We start from the raw sequence: 9,003 nt of genomic DNA, 5'->3' as shown, positions 1-9,003 counted from the left end.
CTCATTTAATCGACTTTGGTGGCATTTTAGTGACCAGAAAAAAAGGTATGTTATGTAAAAATGACTTTGAAATCACTTGAGGTCAAAATAGAGGAAAAAGTGCCCAATAATATTAAAAAAAAGAGCCAATTCTGCAGGAGCGCATCAAAACAACTCGCACTTCATCGCCATTAGCCAGAAGTTGAATTTTGTACATTCTTTAATTAGAGTGTTACATCAGAAAAATCAGATGGACAGATGTGAATCTTAAATATCTGACAGATCATGAATATCTTTGCTTCAGCATCATGAACAGAATCTGGCAGCAGGAATATACATGCAAGAAGCTGCTCTAAACAAGCATGACCATGAAAGTATTGACATTTGGCTCTAAAATTATTCATTTTATGCCATAAGAAATCTGTAACTAGACATCAAAGTCAAAGTTTCTTTATTTGTCATTCACACGACATGTGGTACATGTGGTGGAACAAAACTGTGTAAACAGGATCCCAGTTACATCCAACAAAAGTATAAATTGTAAAGAAAAACAGTAATAAGATGAAAATATGCTAAACTAAGAATACACTAAGCACTAATAGTACAAAAACAATACGCTGAACAACAGCAGCACGAACATGAGTCTGTGTGAGAAGATGAGGACGAATACCATACAATTTTATTTATAGAGCACTTAAAACAGCTAAAAGGCCAACCAAAGTGCTGTACAGACAGAACAACAGACAACACACAAAGCAATATACAAAATGAAGTAAATCAAAATTAGACATAAAAACGATGCAGATAATAAATATGACGACAAACCAGTGTGGAGCGTACAGGTTCAAAACACAGATCCTCTGGTGTTGAAAGCTACTGAATAGTAGTGAGTTTTTAAACAGGATTTGAAAACTGAGAGGGAGGGGGCCTGTCTGACAAGCAGAGGTAACTCGTTCCAAAGTCTTGGTCCTGCTACAGAGAAGGCCCTGTCACCTCTGCGCTTAAGATGAGTTCCTGGAACTGTGAGGAGCAACTGGTCCGCTGACCTCAGGGGGCGTGGTGGGACATACGGTTGTAGCAGATCAGAGAGATGGGGGGGCGAAACTGTTCAGCGAATGAACACAGCAGCATGAAATAATAGATCAAATAATCAGCAGCATAAGATCAGCAACATGGATAGTCAGCAGAACATAACAATCAAGTGGCATTACAGTGATTTTTTTTCACAGTGATAATCCTGATTAGGGATTCATGAGTCTAACAGCTTCAGGGTAGAAGCTGTTCCTCAGACTTGAACATGATGTTGTGTTACATTATAAAACAAGATGTGCTGCGTGCGTGTTGCCTCACAATAATTAGACAATTATACTTGTCTTTTTATTGCATTAATAAAAACAAGTTAGGAATACATCAATCTGTTACTTGAACTGTGTTGTTTTTTTTTTTTGTTCACCTAAGGGAACATCTGCTGTCTTATGCTATCCATCACTTTTATCAACATCCAGTTGATTCGGTCCACTCGGTTCCGAAACATCCATATTAAATGGTCACACCAATGGACCGTGCCTGAGCTTAATCCCCGAGATATGATACATCCTGCCAAAAGCATTTGTGTCTGGCAGCTCGAGGCATGAACCAAACCATCATATAAAGGCAGGCAGCCTGACCAGGTACAAATTTGCTGCCGACGACTTCCTTGAATGTTGGTAAACCAGGAACCAGCCGAATCCAAAAAGCAAGAAACCAGTTGTCATAAATCCAATTGTGTCTTTAACATCCTCGAAGGACAGTAGAGATAGACATATCAAGTCTTCCAAGTCGATGAGATAAACAGCTGCATGCGTGCCAGCAGGGCAAATCGGCTCGTCTAAAGCCCGTCTTCTCTTCAAAGAAATGATATCAGTTGTGTTGAGGGACCAACTGACCAAATCCATAGCAGAATTATGATTCAGAATATTTGTAGAAGAGGTTCTAAGCAGTTTCACAGACAGGAAGGAGCAAAGCAAAGCAGCGAGGGAGAGGAGGAGAAATGTGTTTGCCCTTGACAAGAGCAAGGGTTTACGGCTTTGGTAAACACAGTGGATGAGCGGTACATAATGCCCTCGCACACATTTTAGACAAGTTGCTATCCCGGAGCTACACAAATGTAGCAATGTGAAGGATATGTGATGGAGGAAGAAGGGTGACACTTTCTCCACTCCCCTTCACTACATTTATTTTATTTAATTAACTCTTGTTAAAGTTGGGCACCAGCTAGTCAGTTTACTGACCAACAACAACTTAATATATTCACCCTTTAATGATCAGAATCAGTCACTGAAGTAGAATCCGTTAATTACAGGGAGTTCTATACCTGAACAAATTAATATTCATCCGTATGAGACCAAAGTTGTCTTTGAAATTTTATTACAAAAATAATCAAACTAAAAATCAACAACAATAATAAACAAATAATTATAATGAACCAATCAAGGCTTAATTCTCTTATCTAAGGCTAAATTGACTCTTTGAGCAGGAATTATTTCAGTTTTATACGCGCATGAATTTAGACAAAGTTTCACTATTTTAAGAAATAGTTTACTTTGGATTTTGGTTGAAAGAAGTTATTTAATCTGATCAGATAAAGTCATTTATCGTCACTGCAAGCCAGGAAATGTTTACCAAGTTGCATCAGCTTAAAATAGCATAACCAGACCAAGGCATCATGTCACCAGTTTCTGCTCCTTACCGGGTCAGTGTTGACGGCATCACTCATCTTTCTGGGGTTCTCTGGTGGATCGGATACACCATGAGGACGACTCGCCGGGAACTGCCCAAGGTAGCTGACCGTCACTGTGACAGCTTCAGGGGTCTGTGAGGGCAACAGCTGATGAGAAGGTGCCGTCCATCGCAACCTTCAGCCGAGAACGTGAGTCTTGCAGTGAGAAAAAGCTTCATCTTCTGCAGTTAGTTAAACCTCTAACAATTGTAATTTGAGCGACATGTTTATCTGCTCAGGAGTTGAACGAGTGGACCTTGGCACGACCTCTAGGATCGGGTCCAAAGATGAACCTTCTTCCGGTTCGGGGCCGGAGACGAACTGCTCAGCTCGGGGGTCCAAGGCGAACTGCTTTTTACACAAAGCGACTTTGTGCAAAACAACAGCTCTGAGAAGATTGTTTTGACTGACTAGGGAACATTGTGGCACCCCTCTGAAGAAAACAGCTTCCAGCTCAAAGACTACTTTTTCACAGGTGTCTCTGAAGGAATAATCACTTGCTGAAAAACAGGACACAGAAATATGTTATTCACATTGTAATATTTCACAATTTCATTATAATGATTGAAAACAACAATCAAAATTATTCATGTTCACACTTGTTAATCAAATAAAACAAACTTCATTAATGATTTGTTTTTCTTTCTTAGAAACATAGGAAAAAATAAGATAAACATTAGTCAGACTGTAGCTGACTCTGTGTCCAAGGACAGGAAATGTGTGGAAAAACATCAGACATTATTGAAGTCAAATGTGACTTTGAAAATCACGATTCATGGTGAGTCTGGAAGATGAATAAGGGTCAGAGGTCATAGTTAGAGCAGTGCAGCTTCATGCTACACAAAATATGCAGAAACGGAGTTACAGCGAAGCTTAAAACAGTGGAGTTATTTGCAAATGAAACAGATTAACTTATTGCTTGTGTTCGTTGAAAAATACATGAGAAGAAGACATTGATAAATAATCGCATATTAAATCGCAATCGCATATTGAGGTAAAAAAAAAAAATGCAATTAGAATATTTTCCAAAATCATTCAGCCCTAGTTGTTAGTGGCTATTATGGGCTGGAACTGTGTCCCTGCTGGAACTTCTGTGTGGATGACGGTGATATCACCAAGAGCACCATGGCTGACCAGAGCAACAGCTCATTGACTGGTCCAGACGGATGGGAGAGTGACCGACTCAGTTGGAACCACAGTTGTCTCAATTTGGGTAGTACCAGCACCACGAGCAGAAATGGTAGCAGGAGTAGAAACAGCTGGAGTAGAAACAGCTGGAGCAGAAACAGCTGGAGCAGAAACAGCAGGAGCAGAGCTCTCACCACTTGGACTTCTGCTAGTTTTCTTCCCTGGTTTTGCTTGTTCTGCATTTTCCTCAGTGGGAGACTTTGGCTTCTTTTCCTCGATATTTCCCTTCAGCATCACCAAGTAGGTCTTCCATGGAACTTCTATGTCATGAACCTAAAATTTAAACAATATGGTGTCATTTTAACAACAACTGACTTGATGTGCAATTAGCTAATTATAAACATGCACTAGTATTCACTATGTCAAAGCAGTAATGGCAAAAATATTGTTCCCTTCTTTGAAAGGTGTACTACATCTACCTCACTCACTCACTCACTCCATCCATCCATCCATCCCCACCTAGCGACAATTTAAATTTTCCAATTAGCCTAACATGCATGTTTTTGGTCTGTGGGAGTAGGCCTGTCTCATTAAACAATAAGTCAATAAATTGAATGATAAATGAAAATTTTTGACTTCACCTTCATTTATCGGCTTTATCGTTTCTTTGCGTCTCTCTCTTTCTACTGAAGACACTAGATGACAAAAGGCTCAACTCCAGTGCTCTTCACTGACTCCTCCCTTTCTCTTTTCTCTTTAAAATCCATTTTAACAGTCCAAAATCGTGTTTTTGGATCGTTAAACGCAGCTAAGCCGAGATGCTAAGCTACAAGCTAAGCTAAGATGGCCGACCACGGGAACAAAACCTCCGTCTTGTCGAAGCTCCAAAATTCACAGTTGCAACCCGTGCCTTAGTGTAAAAAGTTTTTCTCTGCAAAAAGAAGCAGAGAACTTGTTTAATGATTTTTTATTAAAAGCTTTGTGTGAAAAATTCCATGCTAAAGAGCTCAAACCACACCAAGCGTTTGCCATTTTGAGAACGGAAGAGAGACAACCCGTGTTCATCAACGGGCCTCCCTCCCATTTTTCTTAGAGACATTCTGTTTGCTCCCTCAATATCCATCCTTCTGTTCAGTCTTATACTGCCATCTGGTGGTCGAAAAAAGGCACTACAAACAAAACAAATTAACAAACGTTTATTCTTAAATTTGACAATAATTAGTAATTATTGTCAAATTTCAAACAATATTATTGTTTATCGCAATAATTTCTGAGACAATTAATTGCCCAGCAAAATTTGTTATCGTGACAGGTGTGGGAGGGAACTGGAATACCCAGAGAAAACCCGCACATGCACGGAGAGAACATACAAACTCCACCCAGAAAGGCTCCCGGCTGGGATTTGAACGTAGGTGACCTGCTCACTGAGAGGTGGCAGCTCTACCAACTGTGCCATCGTGCTGCTTAGAGTACAAAATACCGTTCAATGTTGTAGTACTAGAGGAAGAAGCACCAACTCACCAAAGTGTGCCTGCGAAAGGTGGACTGGTCAGTAAAAGTTCGTTTACAGAGAGCACACATGAAAGGTTTCTCTCCCGTGTGGATCCGTTGGTGCCGCTGGAGAGCGCCGAGCTGAGTGAACTGTTTACCACATACTGTACATTTGTACGGACGCTCACCTACAGAACACATTCGTTTTATTGTTACCAGGAGGAAGTCAATAACTTAAAAGTACATGCAAACATATAAATGTAAATGTCTTACCTGTGTGCAGTTTTAAATGCTCTCTGAGGGAGTTCCTCTGACCAAAGCTTCTTTCACAAGTGTCACACTTAAAAGGCTTGGAGCCAGTGTGGACGTTTAAGTGGTGTTTAATGTATCCTTTAGATGCAAATTTTTTCCCACAGGCATCACACATGTAGGGCTTTAATCCTAAAAGGAAATGAAAAAATAAAAAAAGTTTAATGCTTAGTAGATAGAGATACCTTCTTATATTTCAGTATTTATTTATTTGATTGTGCTAAAGCTAGAAGAAATGTAACAAATACAAATTTTTACCATCCTCATCAAAAAACACTAAAATCTCTTTAACCTGAGTGTGCTCTCTTGTGATAGGCCAACTTGCGCTTCTCGGTGAAGCGGGCATCACATTCATTACATGCAAACGGTCTCTCTCCGGTGTGTGTCCTATACAGGATAAAACACAGATATTTAGCTCTCATCTATGTCACTCATCAAGATACACTTTATATATATTATATTACAAACCGGATTCCAAAAATGTTGGGACACTAAACAAATTGTGACTAAAAACTGAATGTAATGATGTGGAGGTGCCAACATCTAATATTTTATTCAGAATAGAACACAAATCACAGATCAAAAGTTTAAACTGAGAGAATGTATCATTTTAAGGGAAAAATATGTTGTTTCCAAATTTCATGGCGTCAAAAAATCCCAAAAAAGTTGGGACAAGTCCATTTTTACCACTGTGGCATCCCCCTTCTTCTTACAACACTCAACAGACGTCTGGGGTCAGAGGAGACCAGTTTCTCAAGTTTAGAAATAGGAATGCTCTCCCATTCATGTCTAATACAGGCCTCTAACTGTTCAATCGGCTTGGGCCTTTTTTGTCACACCTTCCTCTTTATGATGCACCAAATGTTCTCTATAGGTGAAAGATCTGGACTGCAGGCTGGCCATTTCAGTACCCGGATCCTTCTCCTACGTAGCCATGATGTTGTGATTGCTGCAGAATGTGGTCTGGCATTATCGTGTTGAAAAATGCAGGTTCTATCCTGAAAGAGATGACGTCTAGATGGGAGCATATGTTGTTCTAGAACCTGAACATAGTTCTCTGCATTAATGGTGCCTTTCCAGACATGCAAGCTGCCCATGCCACAAACGCTCATGCAACCCCATACCATCAGTGATGCAGGCTTCTGAACGGAGCGTTGATAACAACTTGGGCTATCCTTGTCCTCTCTGGTCCGGATGACATGGCGTCCCAGTGTTCCATAAAGAATTCCAAATCGTGACTCATCTGACCACAGAACAGTCTTCCATTTTGCCACACTCCATTTTAAATGACCCCTGGCCCAGTGCAAACGTCTGAGCTTGTGGAGCTTGCTTAGAAATGGCTTCCTCTTTGCACTGTAGAGTTTCAGCTGGCAACGATGGATGGCATGGTGGATTGTGTTCACTGACAATGCTTTCTGGAAGTATTCCTGAGCCCATTCTGTTATTTCCTTGACAGTGGCATTCCTGTTTGAGGTGCAGTGACGTTTAAGGGCCTGGAGATCACGAGCATCCAGTAGAGTTTTACGGCCTTGACCCTTACGCACAGCGATTGTTTCAGATTCTCTGAATCTTTTGATGATGTTGATGATGCACGGTTGATGATGATAACTTAAAAGTCTTTGCTATTTTACGCTGGGTAACACCATTCTGGTATTGCTGCACTATCTTTCTGCGCAACAATGGTGGAATTGGTGATCCTCTTACCATCTTGGCTTCTGAGAGACACTGACACTCTGAGAAGCTCTTTTTATACCCAATCATGTTGTCAATTGACCTAGTTAGTGTTAATTGGTCTTCCAGCTGTTCGTTATACGCTCAATTTCCTTTTTACAGCCACTTATTGCTACTTGTCCCAACTTTTTTGGGATTTGTTGGCACTGAAATCTTGAATCAACATATTTTTCCTTTAAAATGTTACATTTACTCAGATTAAACTTTTGATCTGTCATCTATGTTATATTACGAATAAAATATTGACATTTGCCATCTCAACATCATTGCATTCAGTTTTTATTCACAATTTGTTTAGTGTCCCAACTTTTTTGGAATCCTGTTTGTATATTAATGTTAAATAAATGTCTACAACTGTTTGACTGTAAATAAAAAGTTATTATTTTGTAGCTTGCTGAAATTAAAATATCTCCAAGGGGTAAAATAATTACCAGTAATATCCTTAAGCTTTCCCCTCACAATACTACCATTTGTTTTAAGGCTTAAGAAAAAGGCATAGGAAGAAATGTTCAACTTATTTTGTGACAAAGCAGCAGGTTCAAGTGACAAAGAACAGTTTACCTTTGATGCCTATTGAGGGCAGACTTCTGGGTGAATCTGGCCTGACACTTGGTGCACTCGTAGGGTTTGATGCCCGTGTGCGTCCTCTCATGCACCAACAATGTAGCTTTGGAGCTGAGCGTCTTTCCACACTCAGGGCACATGTATTGCTGTTTTTGTTCATGCACCTGGGACAAATTTATGCTTTAAATTTCTCTGAGAAAATTCCCCAACCATATGACTTTGAGAAAACAAAAAGGGAAGCATGCAAAGATTTACACCTCACCTGTCTCTTATGGTGGGTGACATCATTCTTTCGTTTAAAGGTCTTTGCACAAATGTCACACTCAAAAAGTCTCTCAGTGCTGTGAACGTATTTTACGTGGAGCTTCAGGTTCTTGCAGTTAGCAAACGTCTGCTGGCAGACTTCACAGCAATAGATTACCGGTACATCTGCTGTCTCTCCATGGCAAGTACTGGCAGAAAGAAGAAGAAAAAAGTTTATTTAATTAGGTGTGCCAATAAGCATAAAGAGTTCTCTTGATACTAATTGACAAACATGAAAGAAAACCAAGCCTCCTTTGGAACTTATAGCTCAGGGATCCTTCTCAGTTTGTAGAGATTTGACTACTAACTGTTCAACTTGAGTGTAATTATGTGACTGACCAGTGGCGGCTCGTCTGTAGAGGGCACTAGAGCACTACACCCCCACTGAAACCACACACCATTTTACATTGAAGACTTAACAAAATTAAATAAAAATGAAATAACAAAATAAACATATTTAAAAATATATGTACATATTTTTTTGTTGTGCAAGATAAATATCTTATAGTTAATGATGAGTTAAGTTGTATGTGTCAAAATGTTGTCCGATTGGTGACGTACAGTGGGGAGAACAAGTATTTGACACACTGTTGATTTTTCAGGTTTTCCCACTTGCAAAGCTTGTAGATGACTGTAATTTTTATCATAGGTACTCTTCAACTGTGAGTGATGGAATCTAAAACAAAAATCCAGAAAAATACAATGTATGATTTTTAAATAATTAATTTCCATTTTATTGT

At 39.6% G+C, this 9,003-nt stretch overlaps 2 long non-coding RNA genes across 2 annotated transcripts in view; both read right to left on the bottom strand.

The window, feature by feature from the left end:
* Nucleotides 1-9,003, bottom strand: part of LOC119418465 — a 30,778-nt gene that overhangs the window by 20,838 nt on the left and 937 nt on the right. The gene's annotated exons all lie outside the window — the stretch shown is intronic.
* LOC119418466 lies at nt 4,076-5,766 on the bottom strand. Its single transcript, XR_005187196.1, has 3 exons — nt 5,630-5,766; nt 5,387-5,544; nt 4,076-4,198 (listed from the first exon to the last, which is right to left on the bottom strand). It is a non-coding gene; the product is annotated as an uncharacterized LOC119418466 (long non-coding RNA).

The sequence above is a fragment of the Nematolebias whitei genome, chromosome 12, assembly GCF_014905685.2.
Source record: "Nematolebias whitei isolate Nwh7 chromosome 12, NemWhi1, whole genome shotgun sequence".
Lineage (NCBI taxonomy): Eukaryota > Metazoa > Chordata > Actinopteri > Cyprinodontiformes > Rivulidae > Nematolebias > Nematolebias whitei.
Note: the sequence above shows the minus strand (reverse complement) of the source record. Positions and strands in the feature narration are given on the sequence as shown.